At 40.5% G+C, this 15,565-nt stretch overlaps 1 protein-coding gene across 3 annotated transcripts in view; it reads right to left on the bottom strand.

Moving 5' to 3' along the window:
• GRM5 (glutamate metabotropic receptor 5) overlaps positions 1-15,565 on the bottom strand; it is a 574,274-nt gene that overhangs the window by 49,433 nt on the left and 509,276 nt on the right. The window lies entirely within an intron of this gene.

Here is a 15,565-nt window from a genome sequence, read left to right as displayed (position 1 = left end):
GGCAGTTCTGCTCTGTCCTACAGGGTCACTACGAGTCGGAATCAATAACGGTGAGTTTGGTTTGGTGTGTATGTGTCTATATATAATATAGCCTCAAAGTTCTAAGAAAGAATATTTTCTTAACTTTTTATATGTTACACCACTTTCGTAGGTATGAAAATATAGTATCAATGATGATAAAACCAACAGATAAAATTTGGAAGTTTGTACATCTGGGAATCAGCACATCTACTATTAGCACCACTCCTGCAAAAGTTTGTCTCAGGCTGATTACATTAAGCTTTCTGTTTGTACAAACCCACATTAGCAACCTGCTGTCATCGCTATACAAGCAGTGTGTCTTGAGAAGAAAGGCTCTCTCCCACTGGAGCTGCCCAGAGAGCCCCATCTGCCACCTAGTGGCCAGAAGAGGAACTTGGTCTACTGGAGGCTAGGGAAGGGGGAGAAGGGGAAAACCTTTAAACCACATGTAGGGCCTGGTTTTTCACTGGCATGGCTAACAGATGCCCTGGAGTTTAAAGTCTGTCTGTTTCTTTCAGCCGGTGGCCAGCCACTCTGTCTGGCACTGTTCTCCCTGGAGATGCAGTCACAAAGTACTGCCTGCACGGTGAATACAATTAAAGGAAAGCCTCTAGAAGTGTCCGAGGGGAAATTAGATAACATGTGCTTTGATGTAGGGATTTGGAGTTTGAAGGTGAAAAAGACAAGCAAGACATCAGAAGTCTGCATCTGTTCAGCTCCAGCTCAGCACATTAGCATTCTGCTAATGTGTCTTTGAAAGCTCTTGACTGAAGTCAATTTTCTGTTTTTCTCAAGTATCATCAGAAATTTCAAACATCCTTTAAATTAAAACAAGTCTTTAAGTTAGACTTCTCTTGTGACTGCATGCTGAAATCAATTTTTTTTTCCTTGTGTTTTCATTAGCTAACCAAAAAAAAAAAAAAAAGGGAGAAGTGCTTGCTAGTCCATTTGGCCGAGAACATTTGGTTCTCATTTTGTTGTCCTGGCAGGCAACGGCTATGTGCGTGGAGGAGAAAAGCCGACTTTTGCCCTGCTCCATTCTCCGGCAAAGGGCTGCAGACTCGGCTGTACCCAATGGCTGGACTGTCCCTGAGAGAGGTGTCCACAGCTCACACTGAACTCAAGTTCCCTCTCATTTCCCTCACTTGCCCCTGCTGTGCTTTTCTTCACAGTGTCTCAATGTGACTGCCTGAGTCAGACCACACTGTCCGCTGTGCCTGACTTTCCTCCAATGGGCCAAGTGTAGCGCTGCTCTCCTTGGTTACTGACCATGACCCTGATGGCATCCAGAGTCCAGTGGACAGGACCCAGCACAGGGGAACATTAAGATGGATGGTGTAGAGCAGCGGGCACATTTATATCCTTTTAGGAGAATAAGTAGGAGTGCTCAGTAGGGCTTGATCTCCACAACCTTGGAAACTCTGGGGTAGTTCTACTCTGTCCTATAGGGTCGTTATGAGTCAGAATCGACTGGATAGCACTGGGTTTGGTTTTGGTTTTTATTACCACAAAAGCAATTTACTGAGCACCTACTCATTCAAACTGCCAAGAACTGCCAACCTTTTGGTTAGCAGCCAAGTTGTTAATCACTGCACCACCAGGGCTCCACAGCCAACCTCACCTCGGGTGGATAAGAAAATATCTGTTCTTGCCCTCAGTGATGTCAGATAAAATGTTGGGGGCAGGGTCAGAAACACAGTGACATACTGTGTAATAAATATGACCAGAGTAAAAGCTTGTAAAGTGTCATGGAAATTTGCAGGAGTTTTGGATGGGGAAGACCAAATTCTCTTCTCTCCCTCTGCCTGAGCTAGAATAGTATAAAAAACCTGTTGCCGTCGAAAATAGTATTTTAAAAGGCTAGTTGTTTTTTTTTTTTTTTTTTTTTAGTTGTAATCAGAAAAGGATTATTCATTGGAACTCTAGATCTTATGAGTGTGTATCTGTTTTTATTACTTCTGTAACAAACTGCCATAAATTTAGTAACTTTCAACAATACGAATTTATTATCTTACAGTTCTGTAGGTCAGATGTCTGCTGGTCTCACACGGCTAAACTCAAGATATCAGATGCAGGGCTGTCTTCTTTTCTGGAGGCTCTTAAGGGGAAATCTATTTCCTGGCTGTTTCCATCTTCTAGAGACTGCCTTCTTTCCTTGACTCGAGGCCTCCTTCTGTCTTCAAAACCACCAATGATCAGCTGAATCCGATGAACCTCACGTGGCATCACTGCAACCCTTATCCTCCCTCTTCCACGTTTGGCCCAACCAGATAATCCAGGGTAATCTTATTTTAAAGGTCAGCTGATAAGCAACCTTAATGACTTAATTCCATCTGCAACGTTGATTCTTTCTTGCTATGTAAAATAACATATTTACAGATATCAGGGATTAGGACGTGGATAGTTTTGGAGGGTCATTATTCACTTAATCTCTAAGCCATCAGTTTTTTCATTTTTTAAACAGGGATGATAATAGTATCTAGTTCACAAGGTGTGAGTTTAGAATATGTAAACTCGTTTTCAAAGTGTAATCCCTACACCAGCAGTATCAGCATTACCTGGGAACTTGCAAATTCTTCAGCCTGACCTCAGACCTACTGAATCAGAAACTCTGGAGTTGGGAGCTTTATGCCATAAGATAACACGATGCAAAACACATAGAAGAGTGTCTCACACATGATTGAAACTTGTTTAACAAATGCCGGCTCTAATTATTCTTGTCTTCACTGAGAGCTTCAGTATATTCAGCAGGTTTGCTTTTTAGTTATTTCAGAAGGGCAGGGTCAGTAACAGATATGTTTGTTTACCAAGCCATGGCCTCTCTTTTTTTAACTCAAACTAAAAAAGCTACCTGAATAGCAAATAGGAGAAAAGACCCATTATCAGTCTGCACTTTTGGCGGTGTCATTTTAATTCAGCGGAGCGGGAGTCATGCTCTCTGGCAGCTCCTGCCATCCAGAGCAAGCTGCTGCCCCACCAAAGAGCAAGGCCAGGCAGGAAGCTTGAGCAATGAGCGACACCGTAACTGTTTTCCTTCAATTGCTTTTTTTTCCGGCTAAGCATAAATGAACAAAGTGGATACATATTTGCTTTACCAAGGAGCATTTCATATTATGTTAGCCTTAAAATATTCCCACAGTGATTCATCTTGTATTTTCTGTGTAATTAGGTAAAGATGGATCTACATGTTCTGGGCCAAGTTAAAAAAAAAAATTTCCCGTAAGCATCTATAAATGTACTGCCAAAACCACATGGGAACCAGGAAGATGGCTAGAACCCACAAGCCACCTTTAGATTCTGAGGAAAGCATGACTTCTCAAAAACAACTTTTACAAAAGGTTCTTAACCTGCCAACTCAGAATGTAATGGAACTTTGGAGGGTCATGGGGCCCCAGGATATATAGCAATGACTTAGTAGTACAGCAGGCAGAATTCCCAAAGCCAAGTACTTCCATTTCAGTAACTTCCCTGAGAGAATGATATTATGTCACCAGGACTGTGTTTTGGGTGGACATGAACTGAGATGACCACATGATTAGAAAAAAAGGACAGCTCACATGTCCTGGGTCTGCACTGTGAGGCATACTCTGTTATGCTCACGAGGACCTTGTGAGATGAATATTAGTGTCCTTATTTTCCAGAGGCCCTGAGATTTAAATGCTTTCTCCAAGGTCCCAGCTTGTAAGTGGCAGAGCCAGCATTAAAATCCATGTCTGTGTTCTCGTTTCTCTATATCATACTATTTCTGCTGAGTTATAAAACGAAGGGCATTGACAGCCTACCTTGTTCCATGCGTGATATCACTTTGCTGCTTTATATACCCACTGCCATCAAGTTGATTCTGACTAATAGCAACCCTGTAGAGGAGAGTAGAACTTTCCCATAGCATTACCAAAGCTGTACATTTTTATGAAAGCAGACTACCACACCTTTCTCCTGCAGAGCAGCTAGTGGGTTCAAACCACAGACCTTTCAGTTAGCAGCTGAGCACGTTAACCACTGTATCACCAGGGCTTCTTGTGCTGTATATATCCCCCCCCCCCCCAAAAAAAAAGTTCACCATTAGGGTCATTTCTTTAGGAATAAAAATTAAGTATCAATACATAGCAGAAATACATTCTTGGTGAGATTATTTCTCAAAAAAAAAAAAAATGGGATAAATAGTTGAGAAAAGGAATCCATTAGAAAGACAATACTGGAATTAAAGGGGCTTTGTAGACATATTGATCTAGGTTTGAATCTCAAATATTGGTTCTATCACTTAATAGATATACAGTAGAAATGGCTAGCATTTAAGTAGTCCTTGGGTGAGTTGGAATCAAGTCGACGGCAACGGGTTTTTTTTTTTTTGGTTTTGGGTAATGCAAATATTTAAAGCACTTGGCTGCTAACTGAAAGTTAGTGATTTGAGTCCACCCAGAGATGCTTCAGAAGAAAGCATCTACTGATCTACTTCCAAAATATCAGCCACCAGAAACCCTATGGATGTACTCTGACACATACGGGGTCACCATGGGTTAGAATTGACTGGACAGCAATTGGTAGACTCTGTGTGCTTTAGCTTTTTATTTTGTTCTTACCTGTGGATAGGGAAAAATATTTTCTATTATAAAATAATCTGTGACAATCCAGTGAGTTAATATATGTAAAAGTACTTAGCAGAGTATCTGTAATAGTTGGTCAGTAAGTGTTTACTATATGAAGAATGAAATAAGCCATTAATAATCATTATCATAATAGCACAATTTAACATACATTTTATAACAGAGGAAAAAGGACAAAGGACAATTAAGCTTTGCTTGTAGATGGCGCGAGGAGGCATCAAGCTGGTATTGGAATATCAATTGGATATGAGGCATTGGATGTGGAAAATTGGTTTTTAGCATGGAGAAAAGCTACTGAAAAGAAACTGAAGGACCTGAAAGGAGGTTGGCTGAGGCTAAGCTTAAAGATGCCTCCTTTGCCTCTTCCTATCTGCCTCTTCAGCCTCATTTCCTGTTATATGCTGACGCACATTTTACAGGCTCTAATTCCTTGCACAAAGATACCACCTTGAGGACTGAAGTGCGCCTGACCCAGCCATGGTGTTTTCAGTCACCTCATACGCATACGAGACCTGGATAGTGAGTGAATAAGGAAGACAAAAGAAGAATTGATGCCTTTGAATTGTGGTGTTGGTGAAGAATATTGAATATACCACAGACTGCCAAAAGAATGAACAAGTCCGTCTTGGAAAAAGCGCAGCCATAATGCTCCTTAGAAGCAAGAATTGTGGGACTATGTCTCACGTACTTTAGACATATTATCAGGAGGGATGAGTCCCCAAAGAAGGACATCATGCTTGGTAAAATAGCGTATCAGTGAAAAAGAGGAATACTCACAATGAGATGGATTGACACGGTGGCTACAAGAATGGGCTCAAGCGTAGCAACAATAGTGAGGATGGTGCAGGACTGGGCAGTGTTTTGTTCTGTTGTGCATAGGGCCACTATGAGTCAGAACCGACTCAACAGCACCTAACAACAATTCCTTGCAGATGCCACCTTGTTTCATTCCTTTGGGCTGTTGTTTATGTTGTTCCCCCAGAACAGTGTATCCAATGGTTCTTACCTGGCTCTCTACATCATCCTTTGGGATTCACCCCAGGTGTCACCCTTCCAGGAGTTCTTCCCAGAACCTTAGATTGTAATCAGTGCTCCTTTAGTGACCACTGACTTCCCTAAGCTTCACTCTCCTTTATCACTTCATGCACTATAAAAAAAAAAAAAAAAGCTGATAATTCGTTTATGGTTAGTCTCACCCAGTCTCTGTGAGCTTCTCCAAAGGATAGGATTGTGTGTTGTATCATTATATTCCCTGAACTCAGCAATATATCCAGTATATAGTGATTATACTAAAAACACAGGCTGCATTAAACGAGGCTGAACTAAGGTGGGAAACACCAGGATTCCTTACCTATTGCATGAGATTTCATGTGAGATTAGGCATAAACTAGGCATAAAAGAATCATACAGAAGAGTAGTGCAAATTCTTATAGTTTCTGCAAAATTTCTAAAATTATAAAATGACAGATATTAGTAAATATAATAAATATGTTGTTGTTGTTAGGTGCCATCAAGTCAGTTCCAACTCATAACAGCCCTATGCACAATAGAATGAAACGCTGGCTGGTCCTGTGACATCCTTACAATTGTTGTTATGCTTGAGCCCATTGTTGCAGCCACTATGTCAATCCATCTCATTGAGGGTTTTCCTCTTTTTTGCCGACCCTCTGCTTTACCAAGCATGATGTCCTTCTCCAGGGACTGATGCCTCTTGACAAGTCCAAAGTATGTGAGACGCAGCCTCGCCATCCTTGCTTTCAAGGAACATTCTGGTTGTACTTCTTCCAAGACAGATTTGTTCATTCTTTTGGCAGTCCATGATATATTCAGTAGTCTTTGCCAATACCACAATTCAAAGGCATCAATTCTTCTTCGGTCTTCCTCATTCATTGTCCAGCTTTCCATGAATGTGAGGCAGTTGAAAACACCATGGCTTGGGTCTGGCGTACCTTAGTCCTCAGGGCAATATCTTTGCTTTTTAACACTTTAAAGAGATCTCTTGCAGCCGATTTGCCCAATGCAATGTGTCTTTTGATTTCTTTACTGCTGCTTCCGTGGGTGTTGATTGTGGATCCAAGTAAAATGAAATCCTTGACAACCTCAATGTTTTCTCCATTTATCATGTTGCTTATTGGTCCAGTTGTGAGGCTATAATAAATATGTAAAACCACAAATCCATTGCCACCAAGTCGATTTCAACTCATAGCGACCCTATAGGTCAGAGTAGAGCTGCCACATAGTTTCTAAGGAGCACCCGGTGGATTCAAACTGCTGACCTTTTGGTTAGCAGCTGTAGCTCTTAATCACTATGCCACGAGGATTTCCAATAAATAGTAAAAATGAGTCAGATTTTATTCTCTGAAACTATGTAAATATTTGAATATCACCACTAACTAGAAAGACTCCAGGCAGCCCTTAAAATCCAAATTTTATCTCAGAGGGTCTGTGTACTTTACTCATTCAGTCAAAAAAAGCAAATTAAATCATACTCAATTGAAAGCATGACTGTGTCAAGAAAGTGTAGTGCAATAAAGATCCAAGGAGCAGTTTTGAGGGAAACTCCTTGAGGGAGAGTCACACGCTCCACCCATTCAACCACAGTGTTTCTTGTTCAGGCTATGGTTTGTTAAGCACTGGAACCAGGAACATATTTCTTGGTTGTGTGTGTAGGTTTCTAAGCCAGGCTACCTTAACTCTAATCCTATCTCTGCTACTTACTTGCTATGTTGGCTTGAACAAATAAATTAGCCTCTTCTTTATCTGTAAATTGGCAAAAATAATGCTGCCTACCCCATAGATTGTTTTGGAATAGTTAATATATAAGGGGTTGAAATACATGGCTTGCCCTTCCTTAGAAAGGACTCAACAAATGTAATTGTCTTCAATCTTCAACCCTTCTTTGTTCACTGTATTTCAAACACCATTATCATCCATCCATCCATCCATCCATCCATCCATCCATCCATCCATCCATCCATCCATCCATCCATCCATCCATCCATCCATCCATCCACCCACCCACCCACCCACCCACCCCCCACTCCCCACTCCTCCACCCTCCCACCCACCCATCCAACATTTCGAGTACTATGTACCTGGCATTGGGCTGGATACTAGTGACGCAGAACATAAAGAAGACATGGTCCCTGTCCTGTGTGTGTGTATGTGTGAAGCAGTCTTGCAATTTTGTTAGTTGCCACTGAGTCAGCTCCTACACGTGTTGACTTTATGTATAACACAATATGTTGCCCAGTGCTATGCCATCTTCATGATCCTTGGTATGAGTCCATTGTTGTGGCTACGTATCAATCCAGTCTCCCAATTAAAAAAGATAATTATAACACAGAATGATAAATGCTCTAGCAGGGGTAGGCACGTGGTTCATTTGGTTCATGAGGAGGAGCTAACCCATTCTCAGAGGGTCCGGACAGGCTTCTCAGCAGAAGTGTTAGCTGAGTATGAGTTGGCAAAGGAAGGGTTGGGGAGGAGGGGTCCTGTATGTTATAGGGAAATAGCTGTCTTGCTGAAGGCCAGACAGCAAGAATATCATGCGGATCAGTGTGGAGAGTCAGGCAGGGAGCAGCTAGAAATAATGCTGGTCAGACAAAGAGTCACAGCACCAGGAGCCTTTCTTGCCATTTGAAACAAGTTTGGCTTTATCCTGTCCTTCCAGCCAGTGGAGAGCCTATGGAGGATTCTAAGCAAGGACTAAAATGTTTAGTTTCTCTGGCTTGAATTGGTTCCTTTGGAAAGCTTTTCTATATCTCTTTAGGTAGAATGTATTATTTTTACCTCTGGGGCCCTCTTTTCCACTGTAGACTCCTCTATCATGGCACTATATCATTTTATTGGTCTTATCTGTTTCCAGTTCTCTCTTCCTTAGGAGATGGAGAACTGCTCAAAGACTGTTACTTTATTTATCTCTGTATCATTAGTATCTAGAAAAGTGCTTGGCACAGAGCAGGCATTCAATGGAAGCTTTATTAAAAAAAAAAAAAAGTTTGGCTTTAGAAAAAACTTTTTTTTTCTTAAATTTTTTAGGACACAGTATTATCAGATAAAATCTGGGCAATCAAATAAAGTGAGCAGCCTTATTCACTGTGATGGCAGTGTAAGCTCTATGATCTGTGGCCCACCAGGTTCTTAATCAATCCATCACTCAATCAGCCTATATGTGGTCAGTGAGCATGCTAGGTGTCAAGTGCTATTCTAGGAATTAAGGGAGCTATAAATGTGTTTAAGATAGCATTAAATAGACCAGCTGTGAAACTACTGCAACCATTTACACAAAACAATTCATCCCCATATCCACAAGGACCTAGCACTGTGCTTGGCAAGGCTCCGTTCTCAGATGTTTGTGAATTAATAATAAATGAATAAGGTATGAAGACCACGTGATAAATGTATGCCATAGATAATGAATACTCCGAAAGTCTAGATAAGGGAGGATCTGTGAAATAGCTTGACCTAATAGGGTTTCACTGAGGAATCTGTACTTTGGAAGATGAATAGGTACTGGAGAGAGAAGGAAGAGACAGGATTCTAAGGAGGGGGAGATAGCATGAACATCACTTCATACGTACTAGTTACCTCTTAATGAAATGTAAGCTATTGGAAATCATCACAGCTTTGATAACAGTTGAGTATACTGGAATTCGCACAAGTGAACCAATTTTCCAGACAAATTGCAATTTGGGCAATGGGTTAGTTGCTTTAGCAGGCAGCCTAAGTGGGTCTTCATGACAAGGCTACTTAAAACAAAGTTAATTAGTTAATTAAAACAAAAGTGGCAAATGATGGCTTTTAAAATTAAGTTAAGGTGGAGGCAATGCTAATGTTTCTGCCAGCTGACTAGAATCCCCAAGGGTTTTACCTTCTGAGAAAATTTATGATTTAGAACTACAGACTTGGGTCATGAATTTCACCTTGAAAAATCCACTGAATTGTGAAGCTCCAGCCCCATGTCCCTGGCAGTTCTGAAGTTTATAGAGCCAGAGCTCTAAAGTCGTCAGATTCAATGCTTTATTTAGGTCAGAACTAGTTTTGTGTTCATTTGTCAATTTGTAGCCGAACCGAGAGCCTTAAACGGAAGCCTGGCATTATCTGCTTGACAGTGATTTGATGCTGCACCACGTTGCACTGGAAATTAGTGTCTAGAACCAAAATGTTAATCACAGGGACCTCTATACGTTGATGGCATAAATAGCATGTTTCTATAGATATATATAAAATCTATAGTGACTCACCCCCTTTTAAATAAAACTCTCCCTTCGCTATTTCAGTGAAATGAATGACTACTCTGACCACTTCTCTTCTTTGTGCTGTAGGGAGAGTGAATTTAACTTCTCTAGATTTGGTAGAGTTAGTTCAGTTCTTTTCTTAGGTGCTCGGAGAACCTAAATAATTCTCTGTCCATGACCATGTGTAGAAGTTGGCTTCTTCCGGACTCCTTCTCACTAAAGACATGGACTACTCCTCACTAAAGACATGGACTACTCCTCTGGCACCAGAAATATGTCTTCTTTTTTGGCTATGATAATGTTTTCCAAAACGTGCCCCTCTGAACACCAGTTCTTCAGAATGTTTAGAGAGTTTCTTGGAAAAAATAGTCCTGGGTTCAAGAAGCCTGAAAAATTTGGGAAGTTAACAAATGAATGATGGTTTTTACACTGCAAGATGTTTATCTCTAAGAAAGGATTAGATTAGACAGAGGTTTTCAAACTTCTTTGACAAAATTACTTCTTTTTCATGAGGCAATTTGTGGGACTAAATTTCCAAAGGACGTGCTCTGGGAAATGCTCAACTCTAGTTACAATATAGCTAAGGTCTGAGTTAAAAGCTATTCTATCACTTACTGGTCACGAGACGATGGGCAAGTATTTTTGACCAGGCTCGGCCTCCAATACCTCACCTGAAAAAATCAGAGTGATGGAAATGAAGATTGTTCCTACTTGCAATATTTTATGAAAATTAGGGATGTTAGAATAATAATATATATTAAATATTCAATAAGGCAGCAGAACATAGTAGATGGATAATAGATGGAGCATTTCGGAGGACTATACTGATTTCCAGTTGTTTTTTCAATCTTCTTCCTCCTCATTTTCTTCTCCTTTATACTCCCTTCTTCCTAATTCTTGCTCCTAACGTGATTGCTACTAGTTACTACCACTTTCTATGGTAGACACTATTCATTGACTTACTCAACAAATACAGGACATTTTCTTCTCTGTTTCAGTCATTACAGAGGCTAAACAAGCTAAATGCACACTTACCCACACTCTCTTAAATCTAGGGGTGATAGTTACGTGAGATAGCTTTGACCAATGAGATGGAAGAGCAATTCTCCTGGGACTCTGAAAAGGCTTTTGTTATGTTTAGCCATGACAGCTATCTTGCAACCAACCACTAGTAAAAGGACTAGAGAATGGAAGAGCTGTTGGCCTTTGCATTACTGAGCCTCAAGCAAACCAGGAGTAGGCTACCTTCATAGCTCTTGTAATAAGGGAAAAATGAAAGCAAAACAAATAGTTTCAGACTCTGAAAGTCTAAAAGATTTATCTACCATTTACTGAGTGCTTTCTATGTGCCGATACTAAACACGTAACATGTATTATCTTATTTACTCTTTACAACAGGAATTATTATCTACCATTTTACAGTTTTAAAAACAGGCTTAAGTACCTTGCTCAAGACCATACAACTTGATTTGAATGCAGGTGTGGCTCCAAAGCCAGAACTACAAATTAGTATACTGTATTTGCATCTACTGTCTTTCTATATGGAGCCCTGGTGGCGCAGTGGTTAAGAGCTCAGCTGGTAACCAAATGGTCGGCAGTTCAATATCACCAGTCACTCCTGAGAAACCCTGTGGGGAAGATCTACTCTGTCCTGTAGGGTCGCTATGAGTCAGAATCAACTCGACAAGTTATGGTTTGGTCTTTCTATGTAGGCTATGTACACTTATCCAAGAGGGTGTACAAGCTATATTTTGAAAACATATTTACTATTACCTTGGGGGAGTATTATTACTTTCTTCATTCAAAAGTACCTAATGATGAGCTCTTGCTCTCTGCCATGAGATATGGAAAGGATTTGCATAGGCCCATCCAGAAAGAGGGTCTAGATCCAGCCTGAGTTTCCAGCAACCTGTTTCTCCATACACCAGTGTAAGAAAGTAGAACCAGGCCAGCCTAGGATAGCAGCTACTTTTCTCCAAACACTTACATCCAGAGATTTGTGTTACCTATTTAAGACCATCCCAGGTCTCAATATAGAGCCCTGGTGGTACAATGGTTAAAGCGCTTGGCTGCTAACCAAAAGGTCAGTGGTTGGAAACCACCAGCAGCTCCAAGGGAGAAAGATGTGGCAGTCTGCTTCCATAAAGACTTGGAAACCCTATGGGGCACTTCTACTCTGTCCTATAGGGTCCCTATGAGTTGGAATTAACTTGACGGCAGTGGGTTTGGTTTTGGCTTTAGGTCATAATAGAAGGGCTCACTGGCATATTCAAGATTTCAAACCTGAGGAGCATAACAAAACCAAAAAAAAAAATCACTTCTGATGAGTCCATTCCAACTCATAGTGACCCATAGGACAGAGGACAGAGTAGATGCCCCATAGGGTTTCCAAGGCTGTAAATCTTTACAGAGGCAGACTGCTACATCTTTCTCCCATGGAGTGGCTGGTGGGTTTGAACCACAAACCTTTCAGTTAGCAGCTGAGCACTTTGACCACTGTGCAGACAGGACCCCTTAGGAGCATAACTCCCACTGCCGTCTAGTAGATTCTGACTCATAGCGACTCCATGGGGTTTCTGAGGCTGTAAATCTCTACAGAAGCAGACTGCCACATCTTTTTCCACAGAGCCACTGGTGGTTTGGAATTGCCACCCTTTCAGTTATCAGTCGATCACTTTAACCACTGCGCCACCAGGGCTCATGGAGCATAACTAGTGGCAGTAAAATTAGAATAAGTGTAAAAAGAATAGAAGCATGCAAGTTAACCCATTTCCCATTATTTGAGCCCCAGTGTGACTGGATAGTGTGCTATATACTGTCCTTCAGAAAATTACAAACTAAAAAGGGAGATAAATTCATACATAAGTACTTCTGTGCTACAATGTGATAAATACTATATTAATGCTGTAACCATCTTAATTTTTGAATCAGAGGAAACACTAAGTTTTGGGGCTCATGGAAGGCAGAGAGGAGAGAAACTTTAGCTGGGATCTAATTTCTGTCTGCGAAAGTAAGGAAATTGATCCATAAAGATTATGGCTTAAAAGGCGGACCAGGTTTGTGATGTATTTCCCTCGTGCGAGGGAATTAGAACTTTTTCTGTGTTTTCTTCTTCTCCATATCCAAAGTAGGTTCTATTTGATTATCTTGATTAATGGAACAAAGGACTATAGCCTACCTGTTGTAGCTACAAAAACATAATGAAAACCCAACAATTGTCATAGGTCCCTCTTTACCCTCTTTGAGATTCTAATACCCAAATTTACTGACCACAAAACCCAATCATTAAGAACTGCATGGCCCTGTAGGGAAAAACAGGTTAAACCATTGCCACACAGTCTTCAGAATTCCTGTTTCCTATTGGCACTATCAGTAAATTTTGTCCTTTTTGTTGTCTATTTACTAAAGAAGAAATAAAATAGTTGAAAATCATACTGTTACCAGAGGAACATTAGAATTACAGCAAAACATGAGATCAGTAGATGGAATTAGCACGCCAATTCTTAAGCACAGACCAATGACTGTTTGAGTGCCGGGCATTTTTGTGATAGAGATCACCGTAGGCTTAATCTTATGAAAGCTGGTAGGACCAACAGGGGGTAGTAGTATGGACACTTAAATACAAGTAAAAAATGCCTACCATGTTAGTACCTTTACAAATTCATTCATTCAACAAATATACCAACAAATGATTACTGAGTGTCTTTTATGTGCCAAGCACCCATCTAGGTGATTGAGTTCCCAATACTGAACAAGGCGGAAAAGATTCCCACTCCCAAGTAGCTTACCCTATTTAATTAGAACATACAGTGGGCTCTGTGCTGGGCAAGGAGCTGAAAACTGTAAAGATAGGGATGCTCTGGAAATCCCAGGCTGTATTATCAATGTATAGATCTACACTGCCTTTTATGATCTCTTTGCTCTTAAGATCATCCTGGTTGCATACCTGACACAAAGACTTTCAGATTTGGAAGAAGAATGACAATTGTTAGTTTAGTTAATAATAATAGCGAACACTTAAGAAGTGTTTACCATGTGGCAGATATTTTACATGTGCTAAATCATTTAATCCTTAAGACCACTCTATGAGGTATGTATTTCATGATCTCCATTTATCAGAGGAAGAAACCAAAGAAAAAAGAGGTTAAGTAATTTGCCCAGGTTAAACAGCTGGTCAGTGATTGAATCTCAGTGCTATCCAGCGCTATGTATGCACTGCCTTCAGTAAAGTTATCTGCTCTATGTCTTTTCTTTATACCCATTATCTATTTCACTCTTCACAGTCCTATGAGGTGAGTGATATCCCAATTTGGTGGATGCAGTTACTAAGGCTGAGAGAGACAGAATGGAAGTTTCAGGACTCAAACTCCAGAGAAATCCAGCTACAAAGCCAATACTCTTCAACAGCATTCCATAGTGTCTCTTTAAAGAGCCTATCCTGGTGAGTTTTTTAGATGCTACGGCACAGACTCACAATTCCCTCCCGCCATCAATCTATCTGTTTTATATATCAGGCTTCCCTGGAAGATTTTGTTTGAAGAAATGGTTTGGCTGATAAAATAAACGTTTGAAAAAATTAGTATTTTAGCTAAAATGAAAGGCTGATCTTGCAGAAGTTTCTGAAAAAGAATGTTTCAGAGAGGAGCTAAGAAGACAGATGGAAAATATGCCACTGGGTTACATATATAGAAAGACTTCAGCGTACAGACCATGGCATTGCCAGGATTTATTGAGGAAGTAAAAGATGAGTTGTTTCCTCCAAAGCTTGTTATTTAGATGAATACCTTGGGCAATATATATGGAAAGAGATGAGAAGTATAGAGGAATTAGAAACTAATTAGAAGAGGCAAAGATAAAATTCATAATGCAAATGAAATAGGCTGTGCAGATAAACTCCAAGTATCCTGTGAATCCTTTTCAAACCTCGTCAGAGACAACATCTACACTATCACCATAATTCACGCTTTGAAGAATTAGGAATGATAGAAAAGAGCAACCTGTCATGCAAGCTAAGAGAAGTTAAAGGTGAACATTTAGATGATCTCTTCCTTTTGAAAGATATTTCTCTTCCATTTATCTAGCTTTTAGAAAAAATATCAACCCCCTCCCCTACAGTTAGAAGGGCTTATGTCCTGAATAGTTCTTTTGATATGTACTCCTTAAATAGAGGAAATTCTTATTGCAATTCAGTGGTCTGTGTAGCTGTTGTAATATCTCAGAATTTGTTCCCAAGCCACTGGTAAGATGATCCCATTGCCTTGAAGTGCTTTAGGATCATTTATCACAAAAGGAAGTCCTCACATGGTGGAGGGTGGGGATCACTGGCTGATGGCTGCAGATCACTTTCAGAGGACATTTGTGTAATAACTACTACTGACGATCGTCAGCTTGGGCTGGGATGAAACTATGGGCATCAGGGAAGTGGGAGACTGTTTGTTTAGGAGAATTTTATGCAAAGCCACCTTGCTGTTTTGCCCTTCTCAGCTGCTTAGCCATTTCCCAAAGAGTTCAACTTGTCCATTAATGATATAATCATTATGATATAAACTCTGTATTCTTTTGCCTCTATAGGATGGGCAGTCAAGGGCTCTTCTGGACTTGAAAAGATTCAGGCACATGCAGGTGCCATCAGATGTATAAGCCTCTTGGCTTTTGGCATCCTGCTCTCAGCATAATCTCTTTTAACACCTACCTTCTTCT

Source organism: Elephas maximus, chromosome 7 (assembly GCF_024166365.1).
Source record: "Elephas maximus indicus isolate mEleMax1 chromosome 7, mEleMax1 primary haplotype, whole genome shotgun sequence".
NCBI classification, from domain to species: domain Eukaryota; kingdom Metazoa; phylum Chordata; class Mammalia; order Proboscidea; family Elephantidae; genus Elephas; species Elephas maximus.
This window is presented reverse-complemented; position numbering and strand designations above follow the sequence as displayed.